Genomic DNA, 11,491 nt, shown 5'->3' on the forward strand with positions numbered 1-11,491 from the left:
CCACAGCACCACTGTCACACACACCCCACAGCTCTATCTCACTGAGCGCCACCACTGCTCAGCAGGGGTAGCTTGGTTACACTATTTAATTAGCTGAATTGCCGGGGATGTGAGTGTAGCTGTGATGGCTGAGTTTGCAGTAACCAAAGCCTCCTAGTCTGAGGCAAGGGGGATGTGGGGGGGACGTGGTGGCCATCTCGGTAAGGCAAGCTAGCCACTTAGACACTGGCTGGCTGGAAAGTTGCTAGAAGCTGTGTATGAGAGGAAATCAGAAGAAATTGGGGTGAGAGGGAGGATGGAGGAGCAGGGCAGGGCTGGGAGCTGCGCACGAGCAGTTTGTGTGGGAAGAGGGCCTCTGGCAGCTAGGGAGGGTTTGTCCTGGTGAAGTTTTGCTCCCTCAGTCCCCCTCCTCCGTGCTCCTCAGGAATGCCTGTGCCTGTGCGCTGCCTTCCCGCACCAACCGCTCACCGAGCCCCGGTTCTGTGCCTCCCTGCCCGGGCTCAGGCTGTCCCGGGGGTACGCGGGGCTGGATGGGCCCGGTGCAGGCCTGAGAGCGCAGGGGCGGGGATGGCAGCAGCTGCGCCGGGGAGGGGAGAAGGGAGCGAGCCCGGGCTGCGGGAAGTGCACACTGGGACGTAAGAGGGGAAGGGAAACTTTCTCAAGGAAGAAGTTACTTCAGTTTCCACCCTATATACCCTCATGTGAATGGCTAAGCAGGGGGTTATCAGCTGGTCTGGCTTCCCCTTCAGCATCCCCACCCGCAGCTGCTGATACCAGAAGGAAGTGGGAAAGCAACAGGGAGAACTTTAGCAAAACACTCCTGACTTCCCTTCCTCTTCAATATGTCCCTCCCTGCCTCCGCCTGGAGGCAAAAAAGGTGTACAAAGAACCCATGCAAATACCTCATCAGGAGTTGTGCAAACCTGTGAGAGGGAGACAGGGGGACCCCACACTTTCATACACAAATTTAACAACCTCCTTTCCTGCCCTCTCATATATTAAACATGCATCAGCTCTTCAAGTCTCACATGCTATTAGTGCAGAGCAGCAAAACAGAAACTCTTATTTCCTAAAAAGCATCCAAGCTGCAGGCAAGGTGTTGTTCTGAGCTGTTTGGCCTTCTGCACCACCTCAATGGGGCAGAGAAGCCTTGGAGCTGACTTCTGTGCCTCTTCAGGTATCACCTAGTTCAGGTATCTTAGGCTTTCTTTGTGAAGTGGGTAATAAAGGGCCTTCACCCTTTAAGGTATCCTCCTTAAACCTCTGAATGAAAGGTTTCAGATGAGAGCAGTTTAGTTTCTATTAATTTATATTAACAGCTCTTCAATCTTTTCATTTTAAAAAGTAGAAGATCAGACCTACATTTGTTAGCTATTCCCCAATTCATATTAGAGGGGTCATGCTGCTTTTGCTTTTATAAGATATTTGCTTAAAAACTCCCAAACAAACAAAATCTCCTAGATTTTCATGATCAATCTCAATTACTCAAACACACTCTGGTAAAGTTTAGAAAAAAGTGAGTCTTGATGAATGCAGATTTACATCTTTCTGTACTTTATATGCTCTCAAGAAGTTACCTGGGACAAGTGAGGCTAAATTTGAACCCATCTGAAACAGAAAGTTAAAGCTCAAGTTAAATTCTCAGTTGCCAGGAACCGTTCACCACTCTGCTTCTGTATCTTTTCCCAGTGCTTCTGTGATAATTAGTCTTATTTATTAGAACTATATCTAAAATTTGTAGAGTCTTCTCTCCTGGGCTGAAATTTAGATTTTTTAGTTACCATGCATGCTACATTGCAATTATTTTTATATTCTAAAGCAGGAAGGTGGAAAGGGAAAGCTTAAAAAAAGAAGACAATGATATGGCCTAAATAAAAACAACAAAGAGAATGCTCCCACATCATAAACATTTCAAAACACAAAGTAACTTCAGAAAGAGTTCTAATCAAAGACAATAAAGTTTAAAAATGAAAATATAGTTTAATCCAAACATCTTTAAGAAGAATGTTTCTGGAAAAAATTTCCTAAATCCTTCTGCTTAGTATTTGCTTAATGCCTGACATGCTTTCTATGTCCCTATCCTTCAGGCTTTTAAAAAGCTTTGGCTATCCCAGATCCCTTATCTCAGCAGGCGGTGGCAGGTTGGTCACAAAGCCTTCTGGCTTTAAAGTAACTGGTTAGCCTGTGATATAAATGCATAAACAAACGAAAGGAAAATTTAGTTTAAGTGAGAATGCATTCACCTGTGCCGCTGGCAATACCAGCAGAAAACCAGGATCAATTTTCCATCTGCTAAGAGTCCTTTTGGTCAAATCAGCTTAGACAGAGAGTGTACACAACCCCCTTATTCTGAAGCCTTGCTGGTATAGTAAGAATTTCTTTCAAAAGGAAAATTTCTTCTTTCCTATCCCACTCTCCTGTCATTTTCCAAGACTTTCCTCTCTGTGAAATGAGAGTAGGTGGGCTGTGTGTCCCCTTCTCCACCATACACCTTCCCTGCGGTCAGATGGGTCTCACGTTTCAGGCACGCACAGAAGGGAGCCCTTTAACGCTGCGCTCCCTCGGTGCAAACAGCCCGCGCCTGTTTTTAACGTGGTGCCTGTTTTTCCCGGGTGCTGGCACAACACTGACCTCTAATGGAGGAGCCTCTGCTGTGACAAATCCTAACCTTCCAGCATCATTTAGGTAGGGAGGGAGCCGGCGTGGAAAATCTGCTGACCCTCTAAATTGTACCAGCATTTGATTTCCATCACCGTTAAAAGAAAAATAAAAGAAAAAAAACAAAAACAAAAACAAACAAAAAAACCCCCAAAACAACAACAACAACAACAACAACAACAACAAACAAAAAAAAAACCAAAAAAAAAAACCCAAAAAACCACCCAAACAAACCCTCAGAACCCCGACAACAACTAAACCAAACCAATGAGAAAAGGAAACTAATTGGTATTTTTTTTCTGTGTTGTTTCCAATGCCTTTTTTGCCTCTCACTCTGTCCATGTGCATCTCTAAAATGAGTATGACACACTTCCATTAGGCATTTGAAAACAGCAATAAAGCCTCTGCTTTGCCTACTTCTCTCAGCTTCTTGTTTGTCATGTGTCCTAGCTCCCTGATCACCTGCTGTGAGCACGGGGAATTGAGGTGCTGCTGTTTTGTTTGCTCAGTTTCTGCCTGCAGCCTTGCCTAAGAGGCAGAGTGATGCTTTTGAAGGCTGACCTAGAACAGAGACAAGACGGAACCAAAGAATAAAGTAAGTATTGGATGGATTGGATCCACCTTGGGCAGTACAAGAGCCCAGCCAGAGCTACACCCAAGATGAACCCAAAATGGTCACAAAATGCATGAGTGGTCATGGGGTCTCACACTTTTATAAGTTCTGATCCATTTGCATATTGGAGTTAATTGTCCAGTTATACCTTTAGCTTATGAAGTCCCATCCTTCTTATTTTTCTCTCTTCAGTCTATGTTTGGTTATGCTCATGGGCCTGAAATTTGGATCATTTGTCCTTGGTCCCCAGCTAGAGAAAGAATTGTTTTGTCTCCCTACTCTGTGAAGAGAGCTAACTATTCTCTAATATGAAGCTCAGAAGTACACACAAAAGCAGTACAGAATCTGAAAAATATAAAAGCTAAAACCTGAGACATCAAGAGAAGAGAAGAGAAGGCTGCTTTCTTAACTTCAATCACACAAATTTAGTTACTTACCAAGTCTGTTATTTGCACTGTTACAGGCACTTGAATCTGCTGTTTATACAATTTGTGTGAATGAGAAAGGGAAATTCAGCAGTGTCTCTTTCAGTTTTGCTGCTGCCTCAGAGAAGTTACAGGCTGTGACTGATGAAGCAGCATATAGCAGCTTTTTTGCTGCAGATGCTAAATTGTATGGAGAAAAAAGAATCCATTTTTTTGTTATGTAAGATCACACTGCCAAACTTTTACTGAGCATGGGCTAGACTGAAATGTAAGGTGAGTCTGCTGAGTATTCGTCAAAGATTGGGCCGTTGGGTAGATCAGGAATTCAACAGAATATTTTTATTGTGGAGCATAGGGCAGCTGCTGACTGTCATGAGGAGAAGAGCAGCAGAAAGTAAAAATGCAGCAGTGGTCAGCTTGGGGAAGACCATACTGTTCATTCTGTTTGAGGTATTGCATAAATTTGAGCTGGAACAGCTTCTCTTATGGGATGATGAAAAAAATTTGATAAAAAACTCATGTCATGTAAGGAAAATACTTGAATCCCTGGAAACTTAGGTGCAGAATAATGCATTAAAGACTGATATCCATAAGAGAATAAGACAAGACCACAGAAATCATAGAAGCAAGACCACTGGGGAATAAACACCTGAAGATATAAAAAGGATTAACAAAAGGATTTTGAAAAAAGTTAAAAAAATTACTAAGAGATGGAGAAGATCAATGGCTGTACATAAATTGATGTTTTGAGGGCCTTTTTAGAAAATAAGTGAGAGCCTGGAGACATGATTTCTGAAACTTTTTCTTCTCCAAAGACATAAGAAAACACGTCTCGCTATGACTCACCTTCAGAATCAAAATGCACATGACCTGAGGGGTTTAGAGAAGAATCATGGTATTATATAGAGGTTGTGACACTTCTCTAAAACTTAGCTAAACAAGTGTCTAATGAGAAGAAAAGCTATTAGAGATGTGTCAGCAGAAGTGAAAGGAACACCCAGCTGTAGCTGCAAATATAAGATGCACAAGATCCTCTGATCCCCATTTTATTCTATGAAAATTTAAACTCCCAAAAATTATTAAATAATTTTGTTTATAAGTATGGTTTGAATTTGGCAAATTTCTTATGTGTCCCATTTGTAAAGGTGTAATAAATAATTTTCATTACTTTTCAATATCTTCCAGTTGAGGATATTGCAAGTTAGGGAGACCATTGTTCACAATTTCAGTGCTGGAACATGTGTGGCTTTGTTTTTATACATTTCTGTGTAATTTTTCCATTCTTAATTTTCTGTGTACTTCACCTTTTACATAGAGGGTTGTGCCTGAAGGCAGGTGCTCTTTTTATTAATTTCATATTTTTCCTGTAAAGACTCCTGAACTCTACTGAAGAACTACTTTTATTCTTTTTTTTTTCTTAACTATGAAAAAAAACCAGTATGAATGGTTTGTAAGAAAAAATATCTAAAAAGATGACTTTCTGTTGAAATGAACCCACACATCCCAGCAGGTTCTTAATCCTAGAATGTTGATTCAGGTGTAGATGATTTACTGATAAACACTAAAACTGCTCCTGTCACAAAAAGAGTAAAAGTGCACCTTTAAATATTCTTGTGTTATCTGCATTATGCTATCTGGAGATGTTGACAAAGTCACATGATATGTTCTGTATCAGCTTCATATTCACATTTGTTTATGCATATGATTTATCTTTGCCTAATTTACATACCTAACACATTTTCCTATATTAGCTTTCCCTCTTCCTCCCTCCCCCCATTTACCACAAATATGAAAAACTTTAACAAATAAAGATCATATGAAGGGTATTGTTCTGCATCCTAAGCATGTCTGCAAATGTGTTTTTTGTCCAAGTTGCAAAGTACAGAGATGGGGAAAGTTTCAATTCATTCAGCATCTCTTAAATAGGCTGAAATATAGCCTGATTTTAGTGTGAATATTCTGGTGGATGTAGTAGTAGACCTGGCTTGCCAATGATTTTCCTTAGCCATATGATGAGGCTCTGAGGCTGGCAGGACCCCAGAGAATAACTAGGGAGCTGGTGTGGGTGAGGCGCTGAGTGCAGCGTGTCCCTCCGTGCCAGCAGAGGGCATTCTGCACACACAGAGCGGAGCTGTCCTCGGGCGCTGCCGGCAATCCATCTGCTGCTTGTCGGGCTTTACCCTTACTGTGTTTTTCTTACTGCCTTAAAAAGTGAGTAAAAAAAAAAAAAAAATTGGATTCATTTGGGGCAGAAGTTATTTTACAGAATTTTTGAAAGTAAAATAAATATCAGGGAAAAAAATTTATCTCTCAGTGTTTCTCTACGTCTTATGGTCCAGTTCAGCTTGATGGACAGAAACCCCATGCATGTTTAACAAAAACAGTGATATCCTGAACGATTTATTGTTTTTAGCCCTGAGAGCTGTATTTTGCACAAATCCATTTCAAAAGTCTGCTGAGTTCCCAGTTATGCAAGATCTGCTGGTCTTCTGTGTCTGTCAGAAATCCAGTAATCTCAGTGATTTTTGCAAGCAGCTAGAAGATTCCTTCACACAGGGTTCCTTAAGAGATAGTTCCTTCTGAATGTGGTTAGACATTCAGCATTTTATAACCAACATATAATTATATATAATATAATGTATTTCTGTACAGAATCTGTAGGACTTATTTTTTATTTAAACAAAGAGTAAATCCAAATAGATCAATCAAGTTCCTTGGCTGGCCTTATTTCCATCAGAAGATTTATTACTGAATTCACATATCTTGAAAGTTATTTTCTTCTTAGAGTATATCTGAGAATTACCAGTATCACTGCAAAAAGACAGACATGTTTAGGGGTATTTCTCTAGGTCAGGAATCAATGCAGCCTGTCTTGGCTTGAAATCAAAGAAAAATGCAACTTTTTCCTTTGGGTTAATAAGCTTCAGTCTCACCTGTCTGAACTATTGTTGTAGTTCTGCTATTTTTTCATCTCATATTATATCCAAGTGTTTTGGTCTAAACTTTCCTCTTTGGTGATGATCAGAAATGAAATAATGAATTCTATGTTTTGGTCATCATTTGGATTTCAGGTTTCTGCAGGCCTAACTTTCTTCTCTATATCTCTTTCTGTATGTACTGAAACCAGATTATAACAAATTTCATGTTCAAAATGTTCATTGACTATTTTCTTTTTTTGTAATAATATTTTTTTCACAAGTTTGTTTTCTAGTGTAATACTGCCACAAATCAAACTTTCCTTAAGTGCTCCTCACTCAATTTTATTTTTTTACTTATTTTGCTTGCCTCCTAATTTTTTCTTCTGTCGTTTTATTTTGCTGTAATATAAATTTCTACCTGTGCAGTGTCAAAACTAAGACCAAAAAATGTCATTTCCTTCCTTGGTGAAGCACATGGTTGCCTGCGATGCAAAGATAAAAGCATTTCCTTCCCCATAGTTCTATATAGCATTGTCAAGAAAATAGACTAAAGGAATAAAATCATCATTTGCATTACTTTGAATTGTCATTCATATTTGGAATCAGGGAAAACAACCTGGTAATTTGAAAATATTTAATCAAGATAGTGAAACTGTACATTTTTGCATATTTTCAAACTGTATTTGTCAACAGCAGAAGTTCAGTGATCAACATATCCACATGCATATTTTTTCTAAACGAACCTGTTTCTAAAAGCAGCTAGACACTTGAATCATGCCAGAAGAGTAAGTGTGCACTTCCTGTGCAGTTTGTGATGTATGATTTTGCAAATATAAATATTCCATATATATTTGGTCTCTTCTAGTACAAGTTAAAAAATCCCTGTGGCAGCTAGAAATCAGCAGGCAACAGCACAGCAAGATGCTATTTTGGTAGTCCTTATTCAGATCCTGTTTATCCATATGGAAATCTAGAGCAATTCAAGTGACTTGAATTATTGGTGTAAACAAATGTAGTATTTTGACCTTTAGTACTTGATTCTACACAGGGGGATTACAAGAGAAATAAAAAAGTAAAAATACCTGGTTTAAATTTTAAAACAAATTTTAAAAATTTTTAAAATTGTCCCTTATGTAAACTTCCCTTAGGATTCAGGAAGAATTCAATCATAGTGTAAAGCAGAGAAAAATTTAACCAGAAAACTCAGAACTTTGTGAAGCATTATTGAGAAGCACTTTCTTTATTCAATCTATTTCACTGTTCTTCAAGTAGCACTTGCAATAGGCAACCTTTTTCACCTCTAAGTATCACAAGGGACTTTTTTTTTTCCTTTGAAACAGGATTAACAGCTTCAAGTCAACCTCTATTAATTCTGCATCCAGGAAGGATAATTGTTTGGACATAGGTACCATGATAAATGGTAAACACAAGCTACTTCGGGAGTTCTAAATTATTTCCAGAGCAAAGATGGCCTGAAAAGTTATGCGTTTTCTTACTTTGCAACATTTATCCATAAAAACACTAATCTTGAAATTATCAGTTTGATTTAATAATAAAATACTTACAAAAAGATACATATGAAGAGTTTAAAGAAACTGAATTTCTAAGGAAACAAATTCTATCGGTTTGCTAAACACAAAACCCCACAGCACACTTCCCATCCACCTATACTGAAGATATACTGATAAATTCCCTTATCTTTTTAGTTACAAGTCCTGCTGAAGCAGAATAAGATTGTAGAATTTTTTTTAAATCTATTTAAAAGGTGTGATCCCTTCCCATTTCTTGGTTAGTGTCACATTGACACTTGACTGCAGAATTCCTCTGGATACACAAATTAATTTGTCAGTTTAGCCTTGAAAGAAGTTGTTTTCCTTAATTTTGAATGCCAAAATCAGTAAATCAAATAGAAACCAATTCAGATGATGAAGGGCCTAAAAATGAAAAAAGTTTCCTCATGCCCTCAAAAAGAAGAAAGCCAGATTCAATGATTTGAAAACTGTTAGAAATAAATTTAAAGTTTTACAGTCTCATCCACAGCAGTTTTAGTGCTAATGCATTAATGTAGTAAAAAGTAAATTTAAAAAGTCCTGTACTTACCATAATTTCAGTTTTTCTGTCTCTACAAGCCTGCTGGGGAGTATGCACTGTACTAGAGGGAGTAAAAGATGTTCTTTGTTCTTAACTGTGAATGTTCCTTAAGAGAGGATATGTGGCCTATCCAGCCTTCACAAGAAAAGATATCAGCAATATTCTTGTTTTGCACAGTATCAGAGACCTAGCAGAATTGTAAACAGTATTTGTTTGGGTTACATTGCGCTGCTGTGAAGGATGAATAGGTTTTATTCATTCATTTAGTTACTTCCAAGATTTTCATGAAAACCAGGTCCATGCTGATCATAAAATTATATAGTTATTCTTTTCAGTAAACTTTGACTGAATTAAAAAGGCAAATGTATTTTGGTTTTGTTTTTCATACTCAGTGTTCCTGAATTTACATATATTTAGGCTTCACTGTGAATGCCATGCATGTTTCCTTCTGACCCAGACTTTCATGGATGTTCAATGCCTGAAGGAATTTTCTATTTCTAATAAGCTGAACTATATTTCTATCAATTAGCCTTTAATTATTGAGCTCGGCATAGATGATACTATCAGAAAAATAGGATTGTCCTGGTCTGACAGGGTATTACAGTTCTATAGTGCTGCAGACTTCCTGTGCACAAAAATTAAAGGAAGAAGGGCATATGGCCATAAACTTCAGTGAACTAGATCTAGGAAAAAAGCAAAAACTAAAACAAAGTGCTTAATGAAAAGGGGTGAAAGAAGGAAGAAAGGGAGTGAAGTCCTGGCTAATACAGGAAAGAGTGTAGTGGTATATGTTGGTGATGCCTAACTTTTAAAGAAAAATCAGTTGAGTTTTTAGTAAGCAATCTTCTCAGTGTGAATTAATGGGGATAAATAAATATTATAGTAAAATAACAGAGAGTACTGTGTCTGTGTCAGAAGCAAGGTTTAAACTGCATTCTGTGGGGAAATCAGGATTTCCCTAAAATCTCAGTGCTAGAGCACTGAAAAGATTACTGTATTGCTGTAAGTCCCAAACCATTTGCTTTCTATTAAACTTTCAATGGAATATATAAATACAACCTATTATATAGATAATAACAAATACAACTACAGATACTTATAAGGACAATTAGCAAACACACTACCTATTTTCCTAAAACCAGGAAATCACCAGGGCAGCTACATGCTTATTTTCTTGAGCAGAAGAACAATTTTGAAAAAACTATTTGAATGAGAAAATATCAGATATATGTAGCAACATCTAATGTAGGTTTCACTAATGAAGGATTATGTCTGAATCAATTCATACCTGTTTTGCAAAGTTTAGCTGGCATTTAAGGCAAAGGTAATACAATTTACTTTATTTGTCCAGATTTCAGCAGAGTATTTCAGGTGATATCCTTTGTTGAATTTTAAGTGACAGGAATTGGGAGAAGGTGTGACCTGTCAGAAAGAGTGTAAGGTAAACTAGTGTAAGGTAAACTAGCTTTAAACACCTAGTTTAAAGCTAAATCACTTTAGTGGAAAGGGAATTATTGAGTTTAATTAGGATTACTTGTAGTTTTCTGCAGGCATCAGTCATGGGACTGATCCTGTCTGATCCATTACTTGGGTCTGGTTCAAGAGAAGGCTCTTGAATTAGGAATCTTGTTCAAGGGCCTGTACTGATGTTATCTGAAAATGTTCTAAACTAAGCGGTTCTCATCCTGAGAGGAATCAAGTGGTTATACAGGAAGGAGGAAAAGAGTTTTTGTATTGGAGTGACTCAACCAAATTTTAATTACAAAGTCATATACTTAAGGCTAGAAAGAAAATTTTTTGCTTTGTGCCAAGGACACAATGAGTCACTAACAGGACATGCAAATGTGGAAAGTACATGTAATTTGAGTGCAGATTAGGCAAATGGTTTTTGGGAGAGGCAGGAAAAGAATTTGTGCAGAGGACTGATGAGGGCTTGTTTAGAGTCTTGTGTGCAGCTCTGGTTGACTACTTTGAGTGACCAAGTGGAGACTTACAGTGTGAGTAGGACTACCTGGCTTCTGAAAAGACACTGAAAGAGCTTACCTTGGGTAACTTAAGAAAGTGGAGATTAAAGGTTATGACAAGGTCTGTAAGTATCAAGGAAGAAGGAGTATTTATACCAAAAAATATGGGATTGAAATCAAGTGTGTGTCTAAATAAGTTGCAACTACACTTAAAGTGGGAACTATATTATAATTTATATCCATTCATGTTCAGAAATAATCTTCCAAAGAGCATAGAGGAGGAAGGAGATCAGTAAGGCTTGCTTGTGCTGCATCAGCAGTTTAGGAAAGACATTTAATAACAGAACAGGGAGAATTCTGCTGGAAAAAGATTTTCTTATCAGAGACAGATTACTAACTGTACTGGAAAGATGCTTGGTCACCATGTCTGCTCATACTGTGTGTTAAATCTTAGATTATGGTGGGTTACCCTTAGCCTATTCTCTTAGTACTTTTTTAAAAGTAGGAATGTTATCATGACCAGCTCTTTAGGATTTGCTCTATTATTAAAGTTTCCTGATATCTGATAAATCTACTCTTGATGGAGAGTTCTTCTGCTCTCACTGTGAGACAGTAACACCAGAACTTCACCAAGAGGTGCTTTACTACAGGTGCACAGTACAGTAAAAAGCCTGTCAGGTTTGAGCCTTCCTGAAATGTCCCAGGAAGTCTGAAGGAATGCTGGGTGCGCATGTGGACATAAATTAGCAGAAACCTGTTGCCACTCCTGTGGTCTGAAGGGACTATTCATGAAATTTTTGTAGCACAGTAGATTTTGTGGTT

Source organism: Molothrus ater, chromosome Z (assembly GCF_012460135.2).
Source record: "Molothrus ater isolate BHLD 08-10-18 breed brown headed cowbird chromosome Z, BPBGC_Mater_1.1, whole genome shotgun sequence".
Classification (NCBI taxonomy): domain Eukaryota; kingdom Metazoa; phylum Chordata; class Aves; order Passeriformes; family Icteridae; genus Molothrus; species Molothrus ater.